This window comes from Strongylocentrotus purpuratus, unplaced genomic scaffold (assembly GCF_000002235.5).
Source record: "Strongylocentrotus purpuratus isolate Spur 01 unplaced genomic scaffold, Spur_5.0 spur5_scaffold_2, whole genome shotgun sequence".
NCBI classification, from domain to species: Eukaryota; Metazoa; Echinodermata; class Echinoidea; order Camarodonta; family Strongylocentrotidae; genus Strongylocentrotus; species Strongylocentrotus purpuratus.
In genome coordinates this window covers 5,903,771-5,918,946 of record NW_022145605.1, presented here as the reverse complement: position 1 = coordinate 5,918,946, position 15,176 = coordinate 5,903,771, and the positions used below count along the sequence as shown (strand labels likewise).

General features: G+C 39.3%; 1 long non-coding RNA gene across 1 annotated transcript; it reads right to left on the bottom strand.

Annotated features, from left to right (window-relative positions):
• Positions 1-7,460: 7,460 nt before the first annotated feature.
• Positions 7,461-12,589, bottom strand: LOC115926622. Its single transcript, XR_004065170.1, has 2 exons — positions 12,321-12,589; positions 7,461-7,728 (listed from the first exon to the last, which is right to left on the bottom strand). It is a non-coding gene; the product is annotated as an uncharacterized LOC115926622 (long non-coding RNA).
• Between the last annotated feature and the right edge of the window lie 2,587 nt (positions 12,590-15,176).

The following is a 15,176-nucleotide window of genomic DNA, read 5'->3' as shown; positions in this document are numbered from 1 at the left end:
GTAACATGACATTTCAAGCAGATTACATTATTGCAATCCTAAATTTGATTACAGAATTAAAATGTGGTGTATACTACTTAATAAATATTCTACCTAAGACATATGTTACCCGATTTTACTCCAATTAACAGCTAACAGTAACATATAGCATATGATACCACACGTTACAGAGGATCTATTGCACTCCCTCCTCAGGTCACATTATTATCTCTTTGTATCTCTATATGTCAGTCCTTCCCTTCTTGTCCCTCTTATCTGCACTCAAACAGAACTTGGAATTAACAAGTATACATGTAGTCCTTTGTTATGCGATATGAAATGTGTTTAAAATATGTAGATATTGAATTCTTTTTACATTCATTGTCAACCTCAAATAAGGGCCCTTATGCTCTTTTGGGTGCTGCCTGCTACTGTAGCATACATTTACTTACCTGTTTATAATATTTGACTATTTGATATGATGTATCTTATCTTTTTATGATTCTCCTGTAATTTCTTATGCTTCCACTGAAATTGGTTAAATGAATGAATATTAATGCCCTACACTGAACCAGCTATTGTTTTTGTTTCTTTAACTATATTTCCTGCTCCAAGCAAACTTTCCAGTATGGAAGAAAAAAAATTAAAGCACACTTGGATCACATTAGCCTCTATATCTGGTTTGCCATCTAATGTTGTTGTTGTTGTTTGTTGTATTTTTGGCATTCAGTCAAATTTGAATATTTACGCCTAGTCTAGTTCTTTAGTCGTGTTGAGCTAGTAGAGGCCTATTAATTCCCAGCTTGGAAACTCTGTGCGCCTGTGCTTCGTTGGTCAACTGCTGGGGGATGTATCATCCCGGCCAACCCTGCTACATGTACATCCAATCCAATGGGCTGACCAACATATTAACAGTATATCCCATTGATTTTTGTTTCAGCTAGTTCAGTTAGAATGTAGGCCTAGTTGGTTATACTCACACTCTGGAGAAGCCGTGTATAACTCTCATGAAATATGAAGCGATGTAACACATTTCCGATATTTGACTCAAAATGGAAAAATATGACATTCCAACTGAGATTCACTAGTGCACCATCCGGAAGCATTTTACACTGTTGGTCATAATGGTGGAATAATTATTTTTACCCCAGTTAAGGGAAGGATTTAAAAAAATTATTTATTTCTAATAGATCTAGATAATGGCATACATTCTCAGATTTTATTGAATATTAATTTGCGAGTGTTTGTTTTGCGTGACTCCTAAATCATATGTGTGCTCCTATGCTAATCAGCTAGGGAACCTACGTCCTTAAATCATAATTGACAGTAATGAGGATTAATGCCTCATAAAAGGGCACTAATATAGCTGATCGACACGATTTTTATCCTGGGGCCTCACAGTAATGAGGCCATTGCTTAGCCCCTGAATCATGACTGTACGCAGTGTTTGCTAGGGTACGCGGCCCCTTCCACAAATCCCCCAAAACGAAGAAAATGCAATAAATTATCAATAATTCATTGCATTTCCCCCCGGCCCCCAACAGGAAAAATTCCTCTGTAGGGCCATGCATTATGGTTCAAGGCATGGCCACAAAGAGGAATTTTTCCTGTTGGGGGCCGGGGGAAAATGCAATGAATTATTGATAATTTATTGCATTTTCTTCGTTTTGGGGGATTTGTGGAAGGGGCCGCGTACCCTAGCAAACACTGCGTACAGTCATGATTCAGGGGCTAAGCAATGGCCTTGTTACTGTGAGGCCCCAGGATAAAAAATCGTGTCAATCAGCTATATATTAGTGCTCTTTTGTGAGGCATTAATCCTTATTACTGTCAATTATGACTGAAGGACGTAGGTCCCTTAGCTGATTAGCATAGTAGCACACATATGATTAAGCAGTCACGCAAAACAAACACTCGCAAATTAATATTCAATAAAATGTGAGAATGTATGCCATTATCTAGATCTATTAGAAATAAATAATTAAAAAAAATCCTTCCCTAAACTGGGGTAAAAATAAATATTCCACCATTATGACCAACAGTGTATAAGGTAGACATACATGAAAATAATGTTTGCAATGTTTGCTAAATTATGGCATTTACTCACTTTCCTATTCAACGTTCAACATAATTAAATGATTCTTCCAGTCTTGCTATAAACCAAATACTAATCAAGCAGGCTCTTGATAATTGAGGGTTACAGGCTCAATTTGTCGAATTGTGTTTATGTCATTCCACCAAATTATTAGCATCTACAAGAGTCTAAGGGCATATGCCTCAATCACAGAGAAGAAATGCTGTCATTAGTTACAATACTGTTTTATGGTTGAACTTTGGAATTGATTGGAAGAAAGTATTCTTCATTCATTGTAAAATGCAACCTGATATAAATGACAGTGTTTCTTTTTCTTAGGCCTATGGCATGAAATGTTGTTCCATACAAGTAATTTTGCTTAGAGCAGCTAATAGCTAAAGAAACTCGAACAATTGCTGGTCCTGTGTAGGGCATAAACGGTCATTCATTTCATTTCAATGGAAGCATCAAATATTACAGGAATTTTTTTTTAAAGGATGAGACACATCACATCAAATAGTTGAATACTATAAACAGCTAAGTACATGTATTATGAAGTATGCAGCAGCCAAAATAGAATAAGGGCCCTTATTTGAGGTTGACAATGAATGTAAAAAGTATTCAATATCTACATATTTAAAACACAATTTATATAACATAACACAAGACTATACTTGATAATTCGAATTTCTATGTGAGTGGAGATAAGAGGGAGAAGAAGGGAAGGAATGATATAGAGATACAGAGAGATTATAAGGATTACAATAGATCCTCTGTAACTTGTGGTGTTGCTGAGAAACATATACAATGTATAGGCATATGCTATGTAAAGCGTTGGTCACATCCCACCGTGCGTGTTCTTAGTCCGTACGGTTTTTGGTGAGGCCACGGCCGCCCCTTTTTTCTGAAAACGTAGGGAGGGATTGGCAAAGGCAGGGAGTGAGTACCGGCAACGCACGTCACACGCACTGCGGTGAATCGGTAGCCCGAACGCAGCCCGAACGCAGCGAAAGTTCCTCGTGCACTAAAAGTGCTACGGCGTGTCTGCGTGCTCGCAAATCCGTACGGAGGCGATACTCATCACGTACGGATACCAAAATTTTGCCCACGTTTTTGCACGTAGACAGCACGCACTTGCAAGTACGGCGGGATGTGACCACCGCATTACTGTTAGTTGTTAGTTGTAGTAAAATGAGGTCACATGTCTTGAGTAGAATTCTGATAGTCACCATATTTATTTAGTAGAATACACCATGTTATAATTCTGTAATCAAATTAAGGATTGCAATAATGTAATCTGCTTGAAATGTCATGTTACAAGGCAAATTTAATCTACGTTAATGTTCAATTCCTTAGGCCCAGTATCCACATTGAGCCACCCATTTTCCTATCTGTTGGGCCCTATTCAGAATAACATTTGTCTTGCAGCGGCAGATATTTACTCTGTGGAATGTGCCTTTTTATTTCATATTGTTTTTATGTACAAGTAGTATCACTGATATTTGTCCATGGGCCGTGTGGGGCCCTCCCTTTTTGGTGTGTCTGACGGCCCCTTTGCAGCAGAAAATTTGTCAGGGTAATTTCCTTAGTCTGTGCAATTAACCCGACCATTCCTAATCGATTTTGAGTCGTACCTAAAGTAGGTCTTTATAATAAAATTTGGTCAATGATACAATAATAGGCCTTTGGCCACATTTTGAGGGCATCTGGCAGGCCCTAAGAAGCAGAAAATGTGTCTGGTATGGGCCATCCAGTACATTGTGGCATTCAACTATTAAGTTACAATTAGATTCAAATGGTTTCTCCTTCATTTGATCATGGCCCATTTGGGGCCCACTTTTTCAGTGTGTCTGTGGGCCCATTTGCAGGAGGAAATTTATTGAACATGATGATTTCCGTAGTCTGTAAGATAAACCCGACCATTCAAAACTGATTTTGAGTGGTACCTTGCATATTTAATCTGGGTTAATGCTACATATATGGGCTTTGGGCCACATTGAGGGGCGTCTGGCGGGCCCTTAGCAGCAGAAAATTTGCCTGGCATGGGCCATTCAGTGCTCTGTGGCATTCATGCATTTAGTTAACACTGGTTTCAAGTGGTACCTCAATCGTTTGATCAAATGCATTTTTTAGGGGGCCCCCTTTGGGGGCGTCTGGTGGGCCCTTGGCAGCAGAATTTTTGTCTGGCATGGGCCATTCAGTGCTCTGTGGCATTCATGCATTTAGTTAACACTGGTTTCAAGTGGTACCTCGTTCGTTTGATCAAATGCATTTTTAGGGGCCTCCTTTGGGGGCGTCTGTCGGGCCCTTAGCAGCAGAAATTTTGTCTGGCATGGGCCATTCAGTGCTCTGTGGCATTCATGCATTTGGTTAACACTGGTTTCAAGTGGTACCTCGTTCGTTTGATCAGAAGCATTTTTGGGCCCCTCTCAACTGGCCCGAGTGGGCACATGCAGCAGAGGGACCCCGACAGACATCCACATTTGGATATCCTAGGTTTTTCCCCAAATGTTCCAATACTCAGATATTGGTACCTTGTTCGTTTGATCAAAGTGCTCTGGGCTGCCGGGCTATATCTTCTTTCGGCCTTTCTGGAGACATGGATACATTTCCAGAAGACGTACCTGGTAGATATGTACATATATATATATATATATATACATACATGTAGTCTGGAAGGAGGAAGTGCTTCAGTATGTAGTTTCCCTGTGTGAGAAATAAGTTGGTATCACTATACAAAGGTTATTGAAAGTATAATACCAACAAATCTGTGATGTTAACTAAACACAATGCAATGTACATCTGTAACATATTTCAGTACCTCGTAAATTAATATTTCAAATGATCACAGGTATTAACTCTGAAACATATTTTACGAAAAAATAAAAATAAGTGGGCCCCATAACATCAAAAGTTATGATTGATTATATTCCTCAAATCAATCAGTTATCTCCTTCAATAATACATGTAACTTGCAATAAATGTTATGTCATACATGTGGATGCATATACGTGTAGTAAGACATAATTAATTGCAGCGGGATTTTTACAATCGATTGTCAGTACATTTTTTTATCTTAAAGGCGGTGATCACATACAGGTAGTCGATATTACAAAGAATTGCTGATATAACAAAAGTAGATAAATATTCTTGAAATGACAAAGAGTTTATATCCTGTAGTGTTTCTGTAGTGTTTTGTTAGCTCTACATAGAACAATGCCCTTGCAGTCGAGCCAATAGGACTACATGTAGTAAAGTCTTGATATATAAACAAACCATGAAAGGATTTGCCAAACCCTGTGCATCATCTGCAGGCACAGGATGAATATTTTCAAGTGGACAAGAGTACAAGACTACTCTCCTACACTCAGTGTTTTGCTTCATATAATGTACATGTATGCATATCAGATGTTACACTGCCGATGGTGCTACCTGCAAATAATCATTTATTTTTTTTTCTTTCTTCAGATTTCTGTCTGCTGTGTCTCGTGTCCTGTGTACATGTAATCTAATGAGGCTCCCTGCCTTCAACAATAATATTTCCTGTTTTTCACAATATCAGATAACTTTCACTTTTGACGGATAAGATCAAGTTCATTTTCTGTCCATTAAAAGCTGCACTGATCTGAAATCATCTTTATGATAGTTATAATCCATCCTCCCTGTCTATTAATAGATTCCATATGAACGTTTAAGAACAATTACTTTCATTTGCACTTCCTTTTCATGCCCCAATTGAAATATAAGGAATAATGTACTACACACACACTGTACATGTATGTTTTTTCCAGTTTTTCAATATCCCATTGATCCAATGCTCTAACCTTGAACTCAATGGAACATTCGGCCAATGGAACATTCAGTAGAACAAAAAAAACATTAAAAATGTAAGAACTCAAGGCTAGTTCACATGTCCTGCAGCTAACGGTGGCAGTTTTTTTAGTGATAATATAACAGAGTGCGCTTTACTTTTCTATAACGTAATTAACAGTGTATTAACCGCACCTTTTTGCTGCCGAAAAAAATCGGAAACTCAGAGACTAGAACAACACTCAAATTTGTTGTTTTCATCTTGGTTTGAAAGTAATCTTTCTGATAGATCTCAATATGTAGTTTATAATAATAATTCCTCCAATTTTTCTTTGATTACATGGTGTACCACAAGGTTCTATCCTAGGTCCCCTACTGTTTTTTAATTTACATCAATGATCTTACACACACACAAAAAAAAAAAAAAAAAAAACCGAGGGCGGTTTATACAACGTTAATTACGGTATAATTTCTTATAATGCAGTACACCTACATCCATAAGAATTTGTTGAGCATGGTTTTTTTTAAAATCCCTACTCGCCATTCATTTCCAAATGTACTATGTATTGGCTACATGGGTTTCTCCTGTCTAGTGTAAACAAGTCTTCACAAAATTCATAGGAACAGTCAATTGATGGCTTCGTTCACACATGCTGCCCAAAATTCCCTCAAGGGAAAACTAAAATGGCAAAAAGGTATTTGCTTCACAAATCTGTATGTTATAAAACACATAACAAGTCAGTTTGCTTTAATATGGGTCTTTGTTGTGCGCAGTTACTTTTTCACCTCCACTTTTTCAATAATTTAAAAAGTAAAATTTTTACAATGGGTACATGTATTTATGAGGTGGTTTAGTACATGGTCACATGTGAACAAGGCTAAAAGACAGGTAAACTTTGTAGAAGATACAATGATTAGGACAAAGACAAACAATGGAAAAGAAAGAAACAAAGGAAAAGAAAATAATAACTGCTGATCACTTTAATCTGTAGGCCTATAATTCCTACAGAAAGCTCACAGATTTGCAGAGACTGAAGAAGAATGGCAGCTGAGCTGTGTAGAGGTTAGTTTGAAAGGAAAGCGTAGGAAATCATCTTGTAATCCTACTAGTAGATACTGACTAGCAACCTTGTACATCATCTGTTTGGAGCCAGAAGGGCATTAGCTCATATCATTTTACACAGAGTTATACCATCCTTCTGGCTCCAAACAGACAATATGATGATTACGCTTTAGGCTTTCTACAAGCATACATGTACAGTACAAGAACTTAGTTATTCCCCATCTACACCATCTACAGGTACATCTATGTTAGGATAACTAACCCCCTGTGCTACATGACCCCCTCCACCTTTGTACAAACATGTGAAACTTAATCTTTACAAATAAGCAGCAGCCCTACATGTACTTTCAACCAATCAGGGTACAGCATTGCTACACGAGAGAGAGAGAGAGAGAGAGAGAGAGACAAGCAGTATAGTAAAGGGTTTGAAAAGCAAAGCCTGAGAGTAAGAGAGAGAATACCAATCACCACTTTTTCTTGACTTTCATTTCTAAAGGTACAATGGTTATAGAGACCAAAGAGATATGAGACTCACCACATCCACTGATTCCACACGGATAAGTCTGGCCATGGTGTTTCCTACCCTTATAAATCCACTCTCGCTGATATGAATCCCGAGGCCTGAGCACTCCCAACAATCTTAACCTTTCCTAGAAACTCAGTTCCAAAGCTTTCCACAGCATGGATGAGAGCATAACATAGTCATGTTAATCACGTAGGAAGAGTCAGCAGAAGTTTGTTTGGTCCAATGTCAAATTGTCAATCCTATATGTGCATGGTACAGTGGTCTCCAAAGTTTAGCCTTTGAGAAAGAAAGTAACAATGAGAGAAAAACAATGCCAGCAAACCACTCAGCGATCAAGACTGGTATCATTGTACGGTATAAGAATCCCAGGGCACACCTTCATGTAAACAGTGCTCGTCTCTGTTGACAGTAGCACTTCCCTAAACTTCCTATTGATGTTCATTAGAGCTTGGAAAGGAAATCTACCTGGCCTCAATTTGGCGCATGTTCCATTTAATCTCCGTCGAAAAAGGAAGGACAAAAAGAAGTCAAGATTGTTTGTGTGTCTATTCAGCTAAATTGATTCCACACAGGACAAGTATGATCGCCCACTCAATCCAGGTACATGTAATGTAGAAGAATCGATGGGTAGGATGATCAGATGAAATTTCCACTTGTTATCTCTTATTATTAAAGTTGGATCGCTGATATAGTACATGTAGGCCTCTAAAGTATAACAAGAGCAGGTAAAATTTTCCAAATTGGATTCCTGGCATCAACTAAAGCCCTTCCTGCGTAGTGCCCAAAACATACGCCCAAGCAAGTAATTAAGAGTAGCCCACCCCTGCAGGAAAAAAAGAAAAAGAAAATCCTGGCACAGGCCTACAATGCGTAGAACTTCCTCTGTCCAGATGTCTGTCTGCACATCCCCCCCCCCCTCTTTCTCTCCCTCTCTCTTTCTCTTTCGTTCTTTCTCTCTCTCTTTCTCTTTCTCTTTCTCTTCTCTTTCTCTTTCTCTTTCTCTCCCCCTCCCTCCCTCGCTCTCTCATCGACTCATCAATCAATCAATCTACAGGGGTACTCCCATTTACAAGAAACTGATTCAGAAAGCTACATTTATTATATATAAAAGAAGAATAAAACAATTCTGTAATGTTAGGGGGTGGGATTATCAAATTATTAAAAACACATTGTCTGCTGAGAGCCAGAAGGACATTAATTGTCATGATTTTATAGCTATACAATACATCAGTTGTCATCCTTCTGGCTCACAACAACCAATAGAAAACTAAAGGTATAATATTTACTCTTTAGACTCATGCACTCCCCGAACACCTGCCCATTACAATTTCACCCTAACCCACCACTGGGGTCAAGCCAACATGACCGCAGAGAGGATATGATATCATTCTTCTATATATCTGCCCACTCAAGTCTCTGCTCACTCTTGTATTAGTCCAGTAGTCAATAGACACAAACGTTGCACGTCTTTGCTGATACAACCACCTACATGTACATCAATATGTTGAACTCTTTAAAGACCCTATCTGAAGAAAATACAACTTTATATCAATGGAAAGCTGAATGAATGTATAATACACATACAGTATGTACAGGTATCAATACAAAATATTTTCTGTCAGTAATGCACAAAAGCAAATTTATTCTTGACATAATCTGATAATTATTGGTATTAGCAGCATAGAAACTTATTAGGCTTGCCTAAGACATTTCTTTTTGTCTCCTATTTGGATAGCAGACCAAAAATGTAACTCCAAACATTTAGGAGAGTCAGATGTTAATTCCATCATCTTAATTAATGAATTGGCCTCTTAATTGATAGATTTCACATTGAGTTATGCGTTGTTTGATGTGATAATTCTCTGTTCTATTTTGCTGCGACCCTCTCTCTCCCTGAGATTTTCTGCCCTCGCTTGGCAGCTACATGTATCTGTCTTTCTTAACATAAGCGTAATACAGGATCTGAAAGCAGATTCCTAGATCAATCTCCAAAGCTTCTGATTTTCAAAGCTTTAGAAATTGAGTTTTCAGAGGGCTGTTACTCCTCTGACAGACACTGAAATTGATATCATTTTAATCTGTGGCTTACAAGCTTTCCGTTGATACATAATTCATCTTTCATGTTCATATTTCATTTCATTTTTCACTTAAGACAGGGTCTTTAATTGTGAGAAAGTCAAACTTGTAATAAGAGACTGCTTACAAATTAGCATTGTATTGTTGTTCTTTATTGCTGTTGTTTATAATAATACCCAAACTAAAGTAAGATTCAAGATCACAGTAAAAATGATACATTAAGAAATTTGCTTTACAAATATTTATTTTTCATACATCAACCTGGCATATTGCCATTGGTAGATTAACGTTCCTTTAACATAAATGTTATTCAAAGTTTTCAAACAAGGCTCTACACCAAAATCATGCTACTTAAAGATATAGAATTTAATGAAAGCATTCTCGATGAGAGTCACATCTTTTGGATGGTGACGTTAAAGGTCGTTCCACAGACGTAAATAATCATATCTGATTGGTACGATTGATATGGCACGTTCACTTGGTCAGCTCGCTGTTTTCACCTACTGTACAAACTGAATCAGGGGACCCAGGTTCGAAACCGAGTCACATCTTTCGGATGGTGACATTAAAGGTCAGTCCCCAGACGTAAATAATCATATCTCATTATCTGATTGACAAACGTCTGTAAAAACACAATTACACACACACACAATAGATGACATCCTCTTTCCTGTAACAGTTTAAAATACAGCTGCAAGAATTGAATTTTGACGAAGAAAATCCAGAAAAAGGAGGCGTCTACAGTCAAGCTGGTAACTGGAACCGATGTATTTTAGCCTAGAATCTAGGCCTAATTTTGGAGTATAAATGCAGCAGATTGTATGTAGGAGTTAGGTGTCTGATCGCGCACCCGATGTTGTGTGCTAAAATTCTTCCCATAGAGATTACACGCATCCCTATGCAACCTACGTGCATTGCGCGACCATGCAAAAAAATTTTTTTTTCAATTCTAGATTCAAACCTTTATCTGTTGTGATCCTGAAGGTGATACTCAATAAATGAGGTGTCAAATGAAAGAGCAGGTGAATTCCAATATTTCCAAAGGGGCGTAGCCCCCGAAATTCTAAAACTATCTTGGTCAAAACAGCAATTTAAACATTGTGTCCTGGCTAACTCTGAGGTTTGTCACTTTTGAGATATGACGCCCCGATCGATAAGTAGTCCCAGTCCTAAGGTACAATTCTATGTGCTTATATTTTCGCCAGCCGCCAGGGATCACAACTGATAACAGTTTAAAAATACCCTTCTCGCTATTTGGTGGATCAGCTAATTAGGGGAAGTGCGCTCCGCTCAGTCCAAACCATGGTTACATCGCGTAACATCTCCGCGTACGAACGAAACCCCAAATTCAATTACACATTATAGTGAATGAAAGTATGGGTGGCCGTTCGTGGCATAGAACCCGGAAGTGAATACATGTTGTAGTCAATGGCAATAGGGACTTTTAGATTGAGTGGACGAGAACATGACGAACGCCGACTGATCACGCGTGTCAACGTACTCAACTGCCCATGTTGACTACAATTATAAATCTTTTAGATTGCACTCGACGATATAAATGCATGCAGGAAGTAACACTATGAACATGACAGACAAAGAAAGAGGACAAAATAAACAGTTCCTCATTCTACCCTCAACAGTAAGGTAGACAAAAGAACATCCCTTCACTGCTATTATGTAAAAATGTGTAGAACAGGTGAATATGCATGTGACACCTGTTCTACACATTTTTACATAATAGCAGGGAAGGGATGTTCCTTTGTCTACCTACAATGTAACCTGAGGAACTGTATAGTTTATGCGCACGCGGCATACTAGTACCGTACTAGATTTAGGAAAATCAAGGTTGACACATTCTCGATCGCATGCGCAGTGCCTTAAAATGACGTCACACGTTGCAGTCAAAGCTGTCGACGTGCAAATCTAAAAGTCCCTCATATCGCGGAGACAACGCACGTTGTCTCCGCGATATTGCCATTGACTACAACGTGTATTCACTTCCGGGTTCTATGCCGCGAACGGCCACCCATACTAGACCTAGTCAATATGGCACATATCGCGGAGACAGCGTGGCTCAAGCTGCAAGTCGCGCATTGCCTTAGCAACATGCGTACTATATGCATACGCTTGCATATCGCGCGATACAGCTGTTTGCCTGAATTTAGCAAAACAACATCACTCTGCGTGGACGTCTTTTTCGTCGATTTTGACCAAAATGATATGAATATACCAGCGTTTTGGAGGGGCTGTAACTTTTGATAGAAACATCGGTGAGACATGAAATTTGAAATGTATTAGACTAGTATTCTGATAACATTTTTTATTCAAATATCAAACAAAAATGGTGAAAAACGATCCCAAATTGAAAATTGAAAAATCGTTCAGACACCCTAGTACTAGATCTAGATCTAGACCTAGTAGGACTCTAGGAGATCGATCCGCTGAAAGAACATTTTACTGAAAAGTTTACTGGCACAATCGTGCCAGTAAACTTTGCACAGGAGATCCAATGGCCGGCTTCTGTCTCTAAAGAGAGGAGCCGACCCTACCGTAATATGAGAGGCAATGAAAAAAAAGAGACAGAAATTTTCGGTGTACGCAAGGAGATGCCGAGACTGCAGCTGATTTTACACTTGGCCTTGTACTGTAGTTGTACTTGTACCGGTACTGGTTTTACCGTACCGACGTTAGTGACCAAACCGAACCCCAAATGTCATGACACTATACCGGCGTCTGACCGGGGAGATCGAGACGTGAGACCCCTGTAAAATAAATTAAACAAGTCTGCTTACCAGAGTCGAAATGGTCGAACTCGCATTGCTATTGCTGGGAGACCGTTGGACTGTGACGAGTGACATCTTTGTTGAGATCTTCCTAGGATCCTAACTGATTAGGATGATTGAGTGAACAATATTCAGCAATCCCCTCTTTCGTTCATTGACTACAATAATATCACTTCCGTACAAAATTGTAACTCCAATGAAAATAGTATAGTAGTTCGCTGTACTTTCAAGACATGCAAAATCTCCCTTTGGACTGCATCAGCGAAAATCTTATCGAACCAGAAAATTTCTTACATACTGTGTTCACTCCCAAAGTATATACAAAGAGAATTGTATATTTAGTTGAACATATCGAGCACTATTTGTAACCGAATTTTTGTTTACGGTATCCTCAATATAGAGGAAAAACGCCGATCTAGATCAATGAAAAAAATTGGAGCAAGGGGATTGCTATTAAAAAAAGTAATAGGTGGGTGAATGGATTTATGTATAAATAAATATATCCGGGGGAGGGGGGGGGGGGTACTCATATATTAAGACATACGGGGTGGGGGTGCAGCTCTAATGGGTAAATTTTCACCAAAAAATCCCTAAACATGGGTCCCACTTTTAACAAAACGGGTCCGTTTTTTCAAAATATCAAAAATGTGCATAATTTCCGGGTGTTTCGGGCCATGAAAACACCCGTAAAACACCAGAAAATTTTGGGGAAATTGTCTTTTTTTTCGAGAAAAATACCCACAAATGACTCCTAATAATGGGTATGGGTTTCGAGGCTTGAGCGGCACACCCCGTCCAAACCAAATCTGAGTATCGTCCCCGGATGCGTTATGTTTTTCTGCGGCACAGCTTGGGGTTAGGTGCGCGTTGAGCCTATGGCAAAGTTTAGGGTTAGGGTTAGGGTTATGGTTAGGGTTAGGGTTAAATCAAGACCTCTTTTTAAAAAAAAGCCCCAATCTGTGCCGCCGAAAAAAATGACACTCCCCGAATATATATAAGACCGTAACTAAGAGGCAGGCGCGGATCCAGGATTTCTTAGGGGATCGAGGGGGCCCAATTTTTTTTTTCTTTTTTGCTCCCGAAAATTTAAAAAATCGTGCCGGCAGAAAAGTCGCTCAGTGGGGGGGGGGGGGGGGGGGGGGGGGGGGGGGGGGGGGGGGGGGGGGGGGGGATCACTATTTTGTTTTGGCTCCCGAAAAATTTGCTCCCCAAAAAATCGCAACGACTCTGCCAGCCGCTGAATAAGCGGGGGGGGGGGGGGGGGGGGGGGGTAGTGAGCACATTCTTCTCTGATATGTGCCACTTTCATTTTTTTACACTTCCTCTTTTCCAATTTCTAATAAGTACCCCTTTTTCCAATTCTTAAAAGTGCCCCGTTTTCATCTCTGCTGAGTACCTCTTTTTAGGTGCGAGAAGTGCTCATTTTTACCTCTGATAAAGTGCCGCTTTCACTTGACACGTGCCCCTTTTTTTCCCCTTCTGTTAAGTGCCCCTTTCCTTTTTAAACATGAGCCCCTTCCCCTTTTAATAAATGTATCTCTTCGCCGGTGATAAATGCCTCTATTAAAATCTGATAGGTGCCCATTTTCCTCCGATAATGCCTCGTTTCCATGTTTATTAGTGCCCTTTTCCATTTCCGGTGAGTGACCCTTTTCAGGTTTGAAGAGTGCCCCATTTTCACCTGTGATATTTGCCCTTTTTGCTTTGACACTTGCTCATTTTTGTTTGTTTTAAGTGTCCACTTTCATTTTGACAAGTGTCCGCTTTTCCTTTCTAATTGATGTGCCATTAATTTTAAAGCGACTATATAAATTAGCAACTTGCATTTATAGTTGATATTAATGTTCCATTCATGCTTAATTTGTGCTTAAGACCCCATCAGCATTAGTTTTCCGTCTTTGAGATGCGATTATTCGCAGTGCGACCTCAAAATGTTTTTTACTTTTATTTGCTCGCTTGCTTCGCTCCCTTGCAAATCGATATTCAAATCATCACATCCAACTGCAAAGCATGATGCGCGGAGAAATAAATATTGAATCATTATCACTTACAATGTAATCACAAGTGATGTTTTCCTGGCATCTATACTAATTACTAACACAATATAGACCATAAAAAGCAGTGCACGATAACGTCTTTTTAAATCAAGTAACGGTTTAAGGGGGGTTTGACCCGATGACGATGCGGATACTGTGGTATCTACCCTGGCTTTTTTCTATTTACATCACATTTTTACTTGGCAGCCCAAGGGGGGGGGGGTTCAACCCCCTAACCCCTCCCCCATCCCCCCACAGATCCGTCAATGGGATCTTTTGCAAACTGGAAGCAATAAGCATAGTCATGTAGGCGATGGAAAAAAAGTGCTTGCGAAACGGATAGAAACTTCGCGGCCACAGAGATGACAGAAAATAATATGACAATGAAACCAGCAACTGTGGCAGGATTACTGGCGGGGACAATCTGCATGCTGAAAAAGCACTTAGAATAGGTATATCGGAAAATTAATTCAAGACTAAGTTAGAAGTTAGAAGTTAGAAGTTATAAAGGAGATAAAATCTTTGGTATTAGTCATGTTCGACTTAAAATTACATGCCCCCCCCCCCGCCCCTTACCTGGTAAAACCATCTTATAATATCATCCCTCTTTCTTTCTTTTCCCTTCTCATTATTCTCCTTTTCCCCTTTTTCTCTCCTCCGTCTTTCCGCCTTTCTTCTTTTTCCGCCTTTTCTCTCCTCTTTCTTTCCCTTTCCCCTCCTTTTTCTCCTCTCCCCTTTTCTTTCCTCCCTCTTTTCTTCCTCTTTCTCTCTTCCCTTTTTTCTTTTTCCTCTCCTTTTTCTTTCCCCCTCCTTTTTCTCCTTTTCTTTT